At 32.2% G+C, this 17,426-nt stretch overlaps 1 long non-coding RNA gene across 1 annotated transcript; it reads right to left on the bottom strand.

Moving 5' to 3' along the window:
• Positions 1-5,961: 5,961 nt before the first annotated feature.
• Positions 5,962-17,119, bottom strand: LOC127718581 (uncharacterized). The gene is made up of 7 exons (XR_007989916.1): positions 17,033-17,119; positions 14,162-14,233; positions 13,605-13,779; positions 12,917-13,129; positions 11,826-11,944; positions 7,703-10,842; positions 5,962-6,292 (listed from the first exon to the last, which is right to left on the bottom strand). It is a non-coding gene; the product is annotated as an uncharacterized LOC127718581 (long non-coding RNA).
• Between the last annotated feature and the right edge of the window lie 307 nt (positions 17,120-17,426).

The following is a 17,426-nucleotide window of genomic DNA, read 5'->3' as shown; positions in this document are numbered from 1 at the left end:
CACATTGTTGTCAATAATTATTTGACTTTCTTACGAGTAAGAGGTTTAGCTAGCTATAAAACCAGGTTTAATCTACCATTTTCTACATAAGGAGATGCCTGTACAAAGTCGGGAATATGACAGTTGTTTTCCATTCGTTTGATGTGTTTGAGCTTTTGATTTTGCCATTTGATAATTAAGGGACTTTCCGTTTTAAATTTGCCTTTGAGTTCGGTATTTTTGTTATTTTACTTTTATAGTATACCAATGACTTGTAAATGACAAATTAAACTAATAAGTTACAACTGTTTTACTTATCATATGCCAATTTTTATATTGTTACAATGCATATGAATTATCAAAGAAAGTGATGAAGTAAAAATTTAAGAAAAGGCCACTTTGAGGAATGTGAGTTAATATCTATTTTTCTCTACACTATATTTGTGTCAGACTTAGTCGACCCCTGGTGGAGATTTAAACGCTATCAAACACCTAATCTTTAAATATCACCAAGCGGCAAATGAAAGCCACCCTTACGTTGACAAAGGGTATCAAATATGATTTTTTTTTAGTTATGATTGTTTTTATACAGGTTTTACTTAATAAAGTATGTAAGGGCTGACCCTTTGACTACTGCGCAAATGAAACGGTTGAAACTATCAGTCCCGAGGGTATCACCAGCTTAGTAGTCAGTACTTCGGTACTGACATGATTTATATCAAATCTTTCTAAAATTCTCCGTTTATAAATTTTGAAATTATAAAGAACTAAGGTTTCAACTCCCTTCGGCAAAGTTGACCTTAGATGGATTTGGCTATTTTTTTAGGTACTGTTTGGCCATCTTGCTCTTCAACTGTTTCGGTTCTTATACAGCCTCAGCTTTCAAATATTCGACTTTGAACGCTCCTGATGAAGGTAAATCCTGAAAAGCGCTTCGGACGCATGAAATTAATAATGTGTTGTTTTCATTTGTATTTTAGGTCTAAGGTTGCATAAATGTTGTCGAAATGTCGCTATGCTCGTTTTTTACTGAACAAAACAGTAACAGTCCAAATGGGTTAATACAAACCATAAATATTTTTCTTCTTTGAATTGCTTAATATTTTGTAATTTTTTTTAGCCTTTTATAACTTACTTTACGATAAGGGTCTAGCGCATTATCGAAATGCTATTATTTAAGAAAAGTTATAATAATAATTATCAAGATGTCTTTGGGTATTTGATGCTTTTCTTTGTAGGATGAAAGCATCAAGTACTGCATCTCTTGATCTTTGCCATAGAAACAAAACAAAATTACCTAGATCATTTGCATGAATCCATCCTACACATGGATGATATTCACCTCTCTGTTGTCCAACTCAAAATTGTCTTGCAGGAACATCATCCCTGAATACTTGCAATACAAACTTGAATGTCATCATTATCAGATGTTATAGGTTCAGATAGTATTTCCAAGTATTCAATTTTTGCTACTATGTATCTAAATTGTTCTAAGTCATTGTTACCTGATTGGCTGAAAATGAACTGATTTAGATTTCCATAAAGGCATTGCATGTTTATTTGTTTATGGTTTTTTATTTCTCTTGCTACTCGTCATGTAAAGTATTAAGCAGGATCATACAGCCATGAAGTGATGCTGTACACTAAAGAATGGTGTAGGATGCTCCTGTGGCTTGCCAACGTTTCTCTTGTTTTGTCATTACAATACGTTAGAGGTGTTCTATGTTTTCCAGAAAGAGTTCTTATTTGCGGTTTCTGTCCGATCCATATTTTATGAGATTACATAGTTTAGTCTTAGTTGATTAAGAGGGAATGTCCTACCATATATTACGATCGATTTCTGTTCCAATGGTCTCTCGCTGATCGTTGTTAAAATTATTCTATTTGTTTGAAATTGTTTTTTCATTAGAAGTTGACAGATGATACCTGTTCCTTTATATCATGCTTCATAGGATATGGCTGGGAGTTGGGAGGGAACAATGTGTTATGTTTACTGTTACAACTTGTTTATACTTCTAATCCCTTTGTATCATGCTTCATAGGATATGGCTGGGAGTTGGGAGGGAACAATGTGTTATGTTTACTGTTACAACTTGTTTATACTTCTAATCCCTTTGTATCATGCTTCATAGGATATGGCTGGGAGTTGGGAGGGAACAATGTGTTATGTTTACTGTTACAACTTGTTTATACTTCTAATCCCTTTGTATCATGCTTCATAGGATATGGCTGGGAGTTGGGAGGGAACAATGTGTTATGTTTACTGTTACAACTTGTTTATACTTCTAATCCCTTTGTATCATGCTTCATAGGATATGGCTGGGAGTTGGGAGGGAACAATGTGTTATGTTTACTGTTACAACTTGTTTATACTTCTAATCCCTTTGTATCATGCTTCATAGGATATGGCTGGGCGTTGGGAGGGAACAATGTGTTATGTTTACTGTTACAACTTGTTTATACTTCTAATCCCTTTGTATCATGCTTCATAGGATATGGCTGGGAGTTGGGAGGGAACAATGTGTTATGTTTACTGTTACAACTTGTTTATACTTCTAATCCCTTTGTATCATGCTTCATAGGATATGGCTGGGCGTTGGGAGGGAACAATGTGTTATGTTTACTGTTACAACTTGTTTATACTTCTAATCCCTTTGTATCATGCTTCATAGGATATGGCTGGGCGTTGGGAGGGAACAATGTGTTATGTTTACTGTTACAACTTGTTTATCCTTCTAATCCCTGTGTATCATGCCTTGTGGTTTAGAAAATATCAACTGTCAAGGTATTATTTCCTATGCACTTTAAATATTCCTACAGAATTTTATTTAGAATCAAATTGTTATTGATGTTGTTTTTTTTTCTTTTTTTCCGTATTCTCGTTTTCTAAGCTTCTGTTCACTCTTTGCTTGACATTGCCTTTTGCTTTCGAAGAAATAGCAAAGGGGCAAACTATGTCATGCTCACGGAATTAACTTGTTAAAGAAAGAAAATTGTAAACATCATAAAAAAAAATATTTATCTTGCATAACTTTAATATACAATTATGGCCCGTAGAGAAGTTGAATATCCAAAATCGTCAACACCAAAAGGTTATTTCACTGAGGGCGCAGCCCGAAGTGAAATAATCTATCAGAGTTGACAATTTTGGATATTCATCGCTTCTTTAGGGGCCACAATTGTTTTATTATACCGAACTAAAAGTGGGAGGGCCTTTTGAAACGTTGAAAAGCACGTAACCTACTGTATCATAACAAACACAAGTAAACGTTCAACAGAAATTTTTGTCTTAGAATTTCTCATATGTAAAACAAAGGTAGAACCTTTTTGTGAAACATTGATGGCCCTGAGAAGGACTGTTTATAAGAGATATCCTCGGCACTAGATGCATTTCCAAAGCCTTGTTTTACTCGTCACTTGATGGGCTTCCTGTAACTTGAAGTTGAATGTTGCCATTTTGTTTACTTACTTCTGTGACGTCATTTTCAAGGGAGATAACTCGTGTACAAATCATGAAACTCAAAAGGTTATTCATTGGTGAATAATAGGGTTATTCAACGCTGGTGTACATTTTTAGGGTTATTCGTCCCTCCCTGCAATTAAATCATAATTAACTGAATTATTCCATGTCACGTGATAACGTGTAACCTAATAGAATTGTTTATGATATATGTAAGGTATAATAATATTTGTTGTTTATAAGTCCTTTGTTGGTGAAAGCAAGATGAAATCTAAAATTGGTTGAAAAATTTCATATATAAATGATCCTATTTATAGAATGCAAATTTCCTGTTTTTCATTTAGTTTATATTCATTTAACTCTTCATGTAGATTACAGTTTTGGCAAGTGACAATTTTGTTGATATCTCACAAAACATGTTTAACTCCGCCGGATTATTGCGCCTGTCCCAAGTTAACCTCTAGCCTTTGTTAGTAATGTGTTTTCCTTTTTTTTATTTTGTTTGTCTGTATGTTTCGGAGTTTAGTGTGGCGTTCATTGTTCTGAAATTGTATACATTATGATTTAGGGGTCAGTCCACCTCCAGTTAGTGGATTTGGTCCATGCGTTGACGACACATAGGTGACCTTGTGCTGTTTTCTGCTCTTTGGTTAGGTTGCTGTATCTTTGACACATTCCATATTGTCATTCTCTATTCTATTATAATTTTGTTATAGTTTAACCTTGATATAATTCATTTGTGATCGTTTGGTTTCGCATAATTCGGATTAACTGAACTATTTTTTTAGAATGTTTATACATTGAAAATCTACTTCGTTTGATATGAATAAAATTAAATCCCTGGACTAAATACTCGGATAAAACAAAACAAAAGAACAAACAATGTATATACAGCAAGAGAACCACTGACAACATATTTAATGGACTTAATATCCAACAGACAGACCGACAAATATACCGAACACATCTAGAGGGCAAAACATAGTCTTTAACATATATTGAACACTAAATCAAAAGTAGTTTATAAAGAAATAGGGCAGACGTAGCCCTTTGTTTCATACCATGAACATTTTAAAAGTCTTTCAACCTTATTACAATTATGTGTTTTACAAGGGTCACCGGTCCTTCACCTTTCATCTGATACCTTAATCAATAAAATATATACTATCTAGTTTTAAATTTACACATATGCGTAGGAACTATTTTGTTTTAAATATGTACTTCTTTCCAGTTTTTCTTTGACCGGGCCCGATTTGGTGGAGTTACATCTTACAAATTCTGTTTAAGTAGTTTTTGCCAAGAATTCCGCTCACGCCGGTTCCGGGGGCTATTTTAAACTTGCAGTGAGGTGAAAGTTTTTTGCTCCGTGTTGAAGGCCTTACAGTGACTTTGAGATGAAGAATAGGAATTAAAAGTGCTGTACCTTTTGGTTTTTTGTGTGTTTTGAAGTGCATGTACTGATTTTGTGTCATGGATGGATACCCCATATTCTTTGTTTTTCTGTTACAATTCACATATCGAAGCTTCTGGTGTTTACTCTATGCATGAGTGGATATTACTGTGTGCTTAGAATAATGAAACATTAAATGAAGGTCTATTGATAACTCAAACCACAATCTAGATACATTTCAATAATGATGAGTTTTTTGGTTAAAAAGAGAATAAACCAGATGTGCCAAATCTATCTTGTAAGTAAAACGATGTGTTTACCTTCAGAAACAAATACATGCCTTTTGGTATGCACAACAGTTCAAGAAATATCAAATTTGCAATATTCTTGATTGGGTGGACCGGCTGGTCCCTGATACCCACTTCCCTACCCTCTAACTCCCACTTTTCTCTCAATTTACTCCCGATTCCCTCCTCCCCAGCTACTCCCACTTCCCTTTAGCCCCTTACTCCCAGACAAAAATTGGTAAAAAATGATCAACAGAATATCCCTATATTTACTCCACCTCTTCCCGCCCTTCATTCTTATATTTTGATTTCCCTGTCCTCCCCTCATTCTTATACAGTCAACAAAAGTAACGATACACAAGTTTGAACTCAAATTTATCATAAAATATAATAAATAGGAAAAACTGTTAAATTATTCAATAAAAAAACAATCATCTGCAAAGCAAATGCATATGATTAAAAGAATCTGACCAAATTGGAAAGTGAGAAAATACCGTGTTATTGAACACTGGGATCAAATTTATTTTGCGGAAAATGATGACAAAAGTTGGCACTTAATTTCGAAGATGAGAATTAAGTATTTCGCCTCATTCACAGAAACAATACAACAATGTGCGATAACATGTTAGTTCTGTCAGTCATTCGAATGTGGTATGAGACAATCGACTGGATTCTCTACTTAAAACGTGGAACCAGTTTTGCTAGCACAGAATAACTTAAATCATCTAACTGTACGTGTAGTAACAGTATATAATAGAATATTATATCGCAAAGGATCAGACGAATTATAGTATTTTGAAATTGGTACCGTTTGCATGTTTATCTGGAAGAAAAATGTATGAACATATTGTTTTGTGAATTATATTAGAAAGACATGTTATTTCATTTGCAACATATATATATATAGTTTTTTAAATCTTGAGTTCTCGGCTGATCTCCAATTTCAATTTGATATTAGCTCATACTTTTTATGAATGTCTCATCTTCTTCTAAATCAAACAAGATCAAATCAATAGTTCCTTTCTTGTGAACATTGTTCTGAATTATAGAATTAACAAATTCATATTGTAAACATATGTCCTCAGTCTCTCCAAATAACTCCAAACATAAAACTCGACCTGTCATTTATTGCAATAGTCTCTATTTTTCTTGTTGTTTTGGCGACACACATGAATTCTGAAGAAAACAAATACATTATTTTACTTAACGGTTCATTCAGAAGACTTTCTACATGATAACATTATTTATATATACATAAAGGTGTTACATGTTGTTATCTTTGCATCTTATGGTATTAAAAAATACTCCTTGTGTCTTAGGTACGAATGTCCAATCAGTTGCATTTTAAAACGTTCGATTTTGCATACAATGTAATCAGTTATTTTTCTTTTCTTTTCTTTATTATTAATTCTAAATTATATTGGTTTTCCCAGAAAACACTAAATAACTATGGCAATAAAAAATCTTAACTGCAGACTATATTATTCACTTGCGATTAAAAAAGAGGCCATAGATACCAAAGGAACTTCAAACTTTAAACATTAAACATTTTCAATACACATTTGGAACGGGCATTACTCCTTTTTATTTATTACAAATGAAAAACACTTGTTTTCCTACTTTGAACACTTTAATAGGACTATATGTTTGATTTATTTTTTCACATTTCCAAGAAACACGATAATTTCGTGAAGCAGCAAATCCTTTTTGACCAATGTGTATTTTAATACCGTATCTAAAAGGTGTGTTTTCTCGATATTTTTTACGAACATTTCAGTCATATATGTATGAAAGTTTTAGACGTTCTTTTGGAAGTTCAGGAAAGAAATGTGTCAGACTTCCAATTATAATCGGAAGGTTCACGTGAAGTAATCCATTATTCGACTGCATTAAGTGTTAATAGATAAATTTAAATACAACCTAATACTTTAAATATGTAATGCATCTGACTCGCTGTTGTGCATCTACCTTAATTAGAAACGCCCTACATTAAAAGATGACAGCTGTTGATTCTTATATTTCTGGAGCTATATGACTGAAAGGTATTTTTAAAACCATCCTAAGTCATCTTGTTTTAAGTTACGCTTAAAACCAAACTTTTTAAAGCCTAGAATATACAAATTCTAAAAAATGTGTATGACCAAAAGGAACCAACAATGTTAGGGACATTATTCTACATACAGTCATTGTAGTTCGATGGCAAAAAGTAACATACTTGATCTATTTTTTTATAGTCTTTCTTGTAAATATTCTGTCAAAGCTGATGATACTTAGACAAAACAAACACCTCATTGAGCACAGAGACAGGTTCCCACTAATGACAAGATTCAATACACCTTTTTGTTCAATTGCACTCCAATCACCCCCAGTTTTTTGGTTCGTGTTGCTTAGTCTTTAGTTTTCTATGTTCTGTCTTGTGTACTATTATTTGTCTGTTTGTCTTTTTATTTTTTAGCTATGGCGTTGTCAGTTTATTTTCGATCTATGAGTTTGACTGTCCCTCTGGTATCTTTCGCCCCTCTCTCTTCTAACTAATTCTTCCGAAATATGTTAATCATTTGTGAAGTGTACAGCCGTTAAACTCACCTTAAATTCGATTTTTTATATCCGTTTTTAGTTTATCAAAGATGTACCACGCATTCCTTTTTGATACTGCCGGTCTTGTTTAGTTTATAATCGTTTAGTTTCCTTTAAGTAATACATTTCTGATTTACTTGTCACTTGTGTTTATCCCATGAAATACAGTCAAATAAAAACATCTAAAACAAAGCAACCTCATTGATTTATATAACTGCACCGAAGTTTACAATGGCGAATAATAAAGACACTTTCATTTAAACACCCTTTTTTTTTACAATTAATTGTTATGTTCTGTGATGTATGTTAAAAAAAAAAACAAACAACAAACTGATATCCTTATAAAAGAATTTCAAACTTAAACGACCGTTTCGATTTCAGCATAATTTGCAAATGTCAAGTCTTGTGTGGAAAGTTGGTTTTGTTTGTTTATACAATAGTGTTCCAACATTTTGCCGGCAAATTGTATGAATAATTCTAAGTTTGTAGCGGAGGATAAGTCTAACATGTTAATGTAATACTTGACATGACGTATCGTTTATTGCTCATTCTGTAAAGAGCTGTTCTGATCAAATATAGTTTCCTTATACTTTTTTTTTTTAATTTTTACATTGTTCCAGAAACAATTTTCATCTTTTCAACTTACTAAAGCTCAGTTATTAGTGTTTGAGAATTAGATACATCAAAAGTCGTATGATCTAGAGACCTACCGATTGCAACTGCTTCCTTAATGTCAGACTTTGATTAAATAATCCCGCTGCATTTGTTTGCACCTGTCCCAAGTCAGGATACTGTTTCAGTGGTTGTCGTTTGTTGATATGGTTCTTAAGTGTTTCTCGTTTCTCGTTTTTTATATAGATTAGACTGTTGGTTTTCCTGTTTGAATGGTTTTAAAATTGTCATGTTGGGGCCCTTTATAGCTTGCTGTTCGGTGTTAGCCAAGGCTCCGTGTTGAAGGCCGTACTTTGACCTATAATTGTTTACTTTTTACAAATTGTGACTTGGATGGAGAGTTTCTCATTGGTATTCATATTACATCTTCTTATTTGTATATAGTATGGAACGCTTAGACCCTTGACATATTGTCCGTTTTGAATTCATCTGTGTTAATACTATTTTCTTATATTTCATAGGCATTCGTGCAGAATTAACAAATTGGTTTGGATAGAAATAATCCTACTCACCATTGCAAGTCAGTATACACACAGCGGTTCAAATAGAATAACTGATTATATATCAAAACACATTATCTATGCTAAAAGAAACTAAGAAAACACTATAATTGAATAGCTTTTTTTTTTTTTTTTTTTTTGGGGGGGGGTCTTTTGTTGAGTCTTTTATAGACCAAACGCGCGTCTGGAGTACAAAAATTCAATCCTGGTATCTAAGATGAGTTTATTGATTGTCAACATGTTCTTTCATGAAACATTAAAACTGTATTAATCATAAGACTACTTTGCATGAATGATAATTTTTTTTAAAATTTGTTTATACAAAGAAATGTCACACAACAAACACAGTACTATTAATTAGTGTATTGTTAAGCATGCATAATTCGTATAATTGCAAAGCGATAGTATTAATGCAAAGGAATACAATACAGCAATAACATGTGACCTTTTTTTTTATTTTTGAACATTCAAATACGAAATTAATGAAGAATTTTGATCTGTTTTGTAGGGGTCTTATAACAAGTCAATTTTCAAATAGTTACAGACTTTGCAAGGAGATTTTTCAACCCGAAATAGGTTAACAGATGTATTGGTATTCATTTGTATAAGGTCGATTTCTATCCGACGCAGCTCATGTTTTAGTAATGATAACGTATCACACTTAATTCAAGGAGTACATCAGCTGTTTTTATAATACGATTTATCCTGTACGACTGTCGTATTATAACATATTTATACACGGTATTAATTATTCTACTGAACATTTGCTCATGCGCAGACAGTGATAAATATTCGAGTGTTGCTCGTTAGATTCAGTACCTGTTTATAGAACATCACACTGGCTTAGTTTAAAATGTAGTATAAAAAACGAAGATTGTGTTACGTAATAACGTAACGCTTTTGATAGTGTCAGACATGCAATTTCTAGAGATACTGGTAACTAGCCCATTTTAATAAACAATTGGTACGAGTTTCAACAATTATGTTCATACCAAGATTCTTCATACATGTTGTCAACACATTTTTGTAAATATAACAACATTCTATACGATTGTCATACAATTGAGAGGGTTAACTAGCTATACAACCAAGTTTAATCCACCATTTTCTGCATAAGGAAATGCCTGTATGAAACCAGGAATAAAACAATTGTTTTCTATTCCTTTGATGTGTTTAAGCTTTAGATTTCACAATTTGATAAGGGACTTTCCGTTTTGAATTTTCCCTGGAGTTCGGTATTTTTGTTATGTTACTTTGTAAGTACTTAGTGAAAAAAAATTTGCATGGATGAAAACAGCGATCAGTTAAGCTAGCAAGTACACATATTTACATAATTGAGAAAAAGTAAATAAAGAACGTGAAAACATAATTGTGTCAAATAATACATTTCCTGCCGAATATCAAACCAAATGAACATAATCACTGCTAACTGTATAATTAATGCTTAAACACATTGATGAATCATTACAATAAGAAATATATAACGTAATCTACTTCAATGAGATACTCCATCGTCGTTTGTCTAAAATTAATGATATTCCTAAATGCAGTGAATTATCTTAATTTATTCAACTGTTAATCAATTTAAAATTAAGAATTATAAACCTGTTTTAAATTTCTATTTTTAACAAAATTTAGATCTATCACTTAAAAACACTTTTCATAAATCCTTTTAAAAACAATTAGAATATCGAATGTATTAAGTATACGTACGTATTTCATGGTTTTCATCATGAATAAATACACTATATATTGTTCCTGTATTATTGTAAATGACATGCGCTGATACTCCTGGTGTCACATTAAGTAAAGAATTACCATTTGCACAGTACACGTTGCCTCGGTACACATGGATATCTTGGTTTTTATTGTTTGTATTTGTGTTTAAAACCGTTATGACACTACTTCCATTTAATGTTGATGATTTCAAGAACCCATTATTGAATTCCATCCAATAAAGGCGATCTTTATCATTATCTAATGAAGAAAAAAAAAATCGGCCGATTACATGAATGTGACATCGATTTGAAAACAATCTTATTGTACCAACATAGTATACTTTGATTTATATGAATACATTCAAACAGACTGTGTTTCCAATTCCTTGTCCGGGTAATCCAAGGCACTGATATTCAATGAATATGTCTTCAGATGATCATTTTAAAATATGTGTTAGATACCAAAGGGAACAATATTTTTTTAAGTCATATAAAGTCAACAACACCATAGCAAAAAAAAAATTACAAACATATCTGCAGGAACATTAATATACAAAACGATACCTGGAAAAGTAAAGACTGAAAACACGAATATAACAATCAACCATGGGTTTTCTTAGATGTTGCGGAAATGCAAACAGTGGTTGTATTCAGATAACGACATTCTACAATCTATTTTTAAACTTAAAAGTGAATGGTGATAGAACATGTTTGAATGACACAAGTATTAAAAAAAACCATCAAAGATGATATGCTTAAAATTCTATTTGACAAACACGCATGCTTCTAAAAAAAATCCTGTCCAATGTTTTACCAGTCCAATTATCCGGTAATCAAGTTAACTGCTTTTACATAATTTGATTGCATTTATTTGAAGTATCGAAACATATGTATCAATGTGTTTATTACAAAACAATGTGACAATCATCTTGCTTTTTACAAGGGGTTGTTTATTTGTGTGTGTCTTACACCTGACAAGTACACATAATTCGTATAAATATTACAAGATAGTTGATTATCAAAAGCATAGTAAAGTATAAATAAATATATATTTTGTGGACATGGGCAGTTGGATGCGTGAAATATTAAAGTACAATCAGTTCTATTTCTACAGAAACCGTAAAAACATTAGTTATCAAGTTGCAAGGGATCATCCTTATTTTGTAATGTATGGTTAAAATGATTATGTGACAAATCATATCGCATTTCCGTTGTTGGTGTTATTATTTTTAGACAACATACCAATGCTCATACCAGTAACTAGTTCTGATTGAACATTTATGATTGTTTGATTTTCAGAACCGTTAAGTTTCAATCGCCTAATTGATTTTTCTGTACCATCCGTACTGTAATACAGCCATCTGAAATTTAAATAAATAAAACGATGATGGCCTGAAGTACAACAGTAAATATATGTGTAGCATTTCTGACATAGGGAAGAACGACTGGACTCGATACTTCAAGGGTTTTACCGTCACCAACACCAATTTGTTGAGTAACACAATATGTCGTGACTCTAGGTTTTACAGTCTTAGATCCTAAAATACAATTATAATCGTCTCACCGATTCCCGATTAGATATGTTGACTGAGTGTGGATTCGAATGGCAGGCTGAGTATGCCTAGCAAGAGACGTATTTCCTGTCGATACACAAAGTCTCGGTCTTTTAGGAATTCATGAGATTCCCTCAGTTTTTTTACGCTACCTTGAATTGTTTTGTTAGACGATTGATTCGATTTGAAACTACCGTTATCTTAAGCTATACACTGCCTACATTAGACATGACAGGTAATTTCTTCAATTATAGGGTTTCGTTCAATATTATCGGATATGACAAAGAACATTATGAATAGATAGTAGCTATACAAATATAGGAAATTGTACGATAGGGACATTATATGTCGCGAAAAAGGCGGTTCGAAGAATGCTTGTTGATATCAAAGGGGATATTGCGACTCAGTATATCTATCTGTCTGCAATTGGAAAATGATAAAAGAGTAACACAACGGATAATTTTGCATTGATACAAAAAAATGCTCTTTTGTAACACTATTATTGTAAATAGAAATAAGAAGATTTGGTATGAGTGCCAATGAGACAACTCTCCATCCAAGTCACGATGTGTAAAAAGTAAATAATTATAGGTCAAAGTACGGCCTTTAACACGGAGCCTAAGCTCACACCGAACAGAAAGCTATAAAGGGCCCCGAAATGACTATTGTAAAATATTCATACAGGAAAACCAACGGTCTAATCTATATAAAAAACGAAGTTGATATGTTATTTGATATCTATTTCAGTTTAACGTGTTTTTGTAATTTTCTAATACAAACCTGTTCCGATAATCAAATGTGAGAGCAAAGAGTGGATCATCCTGCAATAAAACTGATTTTAGTGACCCATCTAAATTACATCTACAAAGTTTCCCGGTGGATCGTTCTGTCCAATACACATGGTTATATAAAGGGTCAATCACCAATCCTACTGGTCTGCTTGCAAAAGTAACAGGTACTAAATCCGCCATTTGTCCTGGTGGATATCGAAATCTTAAAGAACCAAAAATTATAAACAAATGTGTAAACTATAACGATATATAATTGCATTCTTGTATAAAAATTTAACTTCACAAGCTATGCAAATATTTAAAAAGAAATGGTTATGCTTCACTTCTAGAATTCAAGTGGGTATGCCGTGTAACCATCAAAGCAATAATAGTACTTACCTTAAACATGTAATATGATATTCCGTAATGTTACATTATGCAAATAATGAGTGATACTAGTCTAACTATGGTAGGTAATGAATATCTCCACTTTTGAAAACCGTTTAACACTTGCAGTTTTCCAACTTAATTTGTTTAAGACACATTTTGAGCATGTATGGCATTATAGAATATGCCAACCTTCCACATAGTACTGTGTTGTTAAAGCTAGTATGGTTAAAATTAGTTTCAATGGCATTCAAAATATTGTCTGATTATAGTTGAAAGTAACTAAAAAATGGTCATCAACCTCTTCATACCTTTGTATATCATTTTTTGTATATCTTGAAAAATATATATATCCATTTCTATAATCATAGTCTACAGAATAGATAAAGCTATGAAGGTCAGTCTGAAGTTCCAATTCTTCTCCATTTTGCAAGTTAAGTTCTTTGATAGTACCATAAGTCGAAATGATAAGCTTATTTTGAAAACCTGAAATTGAAATTCAACAAATATCCACTGTTAATTTACAACTTGTCAATAGTTTGTTGCAACATAAAGTCAAAAATACTCATTCACAACTGCTATCTATGCATTAGTTATCATTTAAATCAAAGGCATTTGGCCCATACTCTTATATTATTACATAATAAAATAGTGATCAGAATTACAAGAGAAAACAAGAAAAACGAATGAAATCGTTATAAATGTAACAACGTATTGCGTATCTTTTTTTACACTAGACGCAGACTAATTTATCATATAACAGAATCTTTGAGGATTGCTGATAGTAATTTGTCCCTGACCAAGATTTATATAAACATAATAATTATATAAAATAACTGATGCTGTTAAAATTATGTTCATTACTTACCTTGACATCTTAAGCAGAGGCAAATAATCAATTCAGAGATAGTCAACATATCTTTTAACATCTTGTTGAAATCTACAGAGCATTGAAAAGCTATTAATAGTATTATCTATTTTTATTTTTAAATTACAGATCTATTGTTGTTGTTTTTGTTGTCTGTACATGTCGTTTAATGTTGACGTATTATTTTGTGAGAAGTTTCTCAGTTTAATCGAATCATTTAATAAAAGTCTCATCAACTGACTGTGTTTGTATTGGTCCTTTAAAAGATTTTCGCTCAGCTGTATTAGCCCTCGATTCTTCGTGTGCTGGGGCCTACACAGCTTACCTGGAATCTATAATAGGACCAATACAAAAACAGCCAGTTAATGACACTATATTATATATATATATACATATGCGTGATAAATAAACAACCAACAGTATGTTGTGGTGTTAAATAAAACTTTACGTAAATTAGTACACAACAAAATTTGAAAGCAATCATATAACATTGTTCTGTTGATACTAAACAATATGACTAATACTTCTAAAATAATGAGTAACACATCGATATTTATTTGCACAATAACCGATCTAGGATGATTGCAACGTTTGTCATATGTTTTTTTGATCCTCTACATTGATTACTGTCCTTGAAAGAGATAAACTTCCTCCTTGCACAATACACCATTCACTATAGCAGTATGCACCATGCACCTTTACAAATAACAATTACTTCATACACCATACGTCAGGCAAACATAATCTTAGTCTTTCAAATGGTTTGGTTTAAGCGTTTCTGATGAAGGTTTATCCAAAAATGCGCTTCCGGAATTGATAAAGTGTCATTTCCATTTACGCAAGACCGTACATTATCCCTTCATTTCCCCCTTTATAATTTGAATCATAAATGATGCACATCATTGAAAATTATTTACTAGGTAAAATATTCAAGGGAATTGCAATATAACCGCACCAATACAAAAAACAGCCAGTTAATGACACTATATTATATATGTGCATGATCAATAAACAACAAGGAGTGTGTGGTGTTGTTGAATAAAAATACACATTAATTAGTACACAACACAATTTGAAAGCAATCATATCACGTTGTTCTGTTGATATTAATACTTCTAAAATAAAGATTAACACATCGATATTTATTTTGCACAATAACCGAACTAAGATGATTACAAAATTGGTCATATCTTTTATGTTCCTCTTCATTGATTACTGTCCTTGAAAGAGATAAACTTCCTCTTTGCACAATTCACCATTCACTATAAGAGTATGCACCATGCACCTTTACAAATATCAATTATATCTTGCACCATACGTCAGGCAAAATTAATCTTAGTTGAACTTTTGGTCATATAGCTCTTAATGTTCCTCTTTATTTATACATTCATGGCTTTCAACTGTTGTGGTTTAAGCGTTTCTGATGAAGTACATCCATAAATGAACCTCTAGAATTTCAAAAATGTTATTTTCATTAACACAGTACACCATGCATCATTACATCATTAATATCAAAATAACATAAAAAAGTTCCGTGTTTTGTAACGATTTAAAATCGAAATTTTCCACAGCCTTTTCGATTTTACCCCTCTTTCGCATTTCCTTCGATCAATCATCGAACCGCAGATAATAACAGAGTGAGAAAGCTACTTCATATTTGCTAGATAACTTAATTTGATTAAGCAGAGGTTAAGTAGTTGGACAAGACATCAGATATTAAATCAATATTGACAAAGATGCATCGTTACTGCGATTGTTGATTGAACTACACGAACATAAGCACACAACACAATTTGAACATTTCGATATTTCTTTACACCATAACCAAATAAGGATGATTGCCATATGCATTATGTGCCTCTTCATTGATAATTGTCATTGAATGAAATGAACATCCGCTAACACCATGCACCATTCCCTTTATCCTCATACACCTTCAAAAATAGCAATTACATCATATCCCATAGATCAGGCAAAATTGATCTGAGTTTGCATTTTGGTTTTATAGCTCCTATTACTTAGGTTTAAGCATTTCTGATGAAGAAAGGCGCTTCCGGAATTCATAAAATGGTATTTCCATTTTGCACAGTACACCATGCACCTTTACACCATATCATTCTAAATACAACTTACAAGCCCTTATACTATATCCCTTACATAAGAAAATGGACAGTTGTTTTCCACTCGTTTGAAGTGTTTGAGCTTTTGATTTTGCCAATTGTAAAGTGATTTTCCGTTTTGAATTTTCCTTGGAGTTCGGTATTTTTGTTGTTTTACTTTTCACTTTCCCCTCTAAAATGTGAATCATACATGATTGACACCTTTCAAAATTATCCGCTGAAATGTTTAAAGAAATTGGAAACTTGAATACATCTTTTATTAGACGAACAGAAATATATACACCATAAAACATTCCTCATTTGCCTTACACAATACATCATACATTATTACGCCAAACACCATTACATGCACGTTTTATTTGGAAGTTTACACCCGTCCATAATTGGATGGCTGTTTGCTTATGTGTTTACTGTAATGTTTTTCCACGCCATCACCGTTTATTCTACATTACCCTAAAACGTAAGCATGAATTCATGTGTACCGTTCTAATCATAAACGGATTTTCTTTTCGGCAATTCTAATCTCATTTTTTCGGTTAAATCGACATAAAACAGGACAGGGACAGTGTTCATCAAACAAAATGTTTTGTATGAAAGCGAGCTCTGCATGATTTGATCACTATTCCATTCTAAACATGTGTGACAATAACTGTCAATTTCCTGAGTGTATTAAAATGACATAGTAAGAATTTAATTATCATAATCCGCTTAATGTTAAAATGATTATAGATATTATATATTTATAACTTACCAGATTTCCTTATGAATAGATTTGTCGTTTGCAGTTTGCATAATTAAACTGAGAAAATGTAAATCAAAACATACCAGTACCTCTCGTTAAATCAAGAGTACAAATGACACAGACAATAGGTTATAATATGGATAACCTACAGTACTTTTAAATGAACGTCTATGAATGTAATACAAACACATAGTAGGCTGTCATTCATAACTTGCTCTTGATCTTCCTTTTTGATTAGGCCTTTAAACCATATTTGATTCGAGCGTCATTGATCAGTCTTTTGAAGACGAAACGAACGTCTGGTTTACAAAATAATAGGCTGGTATCTTTGAAGAGTTTTTTTCTTTAATTTAGTAAAACTTATGACGACTACCGTAATAAATAAAAACAAAAAAAAAACAAC

This window comes from Mytilus californianus, unplaced genomic scaffold (assembly GCF_021869535.1).
Source record: "Mytilus californianus isolate M0D057914Y unplaced genomic scaffold, xbMytCali1.0.p SCAF_10, whole genome shotgun sequence".
In the NCBI taxonomy this organism is placed as follows: Eukaryota; Metazoa; Mollusca; class Bivalvia; order Mytilida; family Mytilidae; genus Mytilus; species Mytilus californianus.
This window is presented reverse-complemented; position numbering and strand designations above follow the sequence as displayed.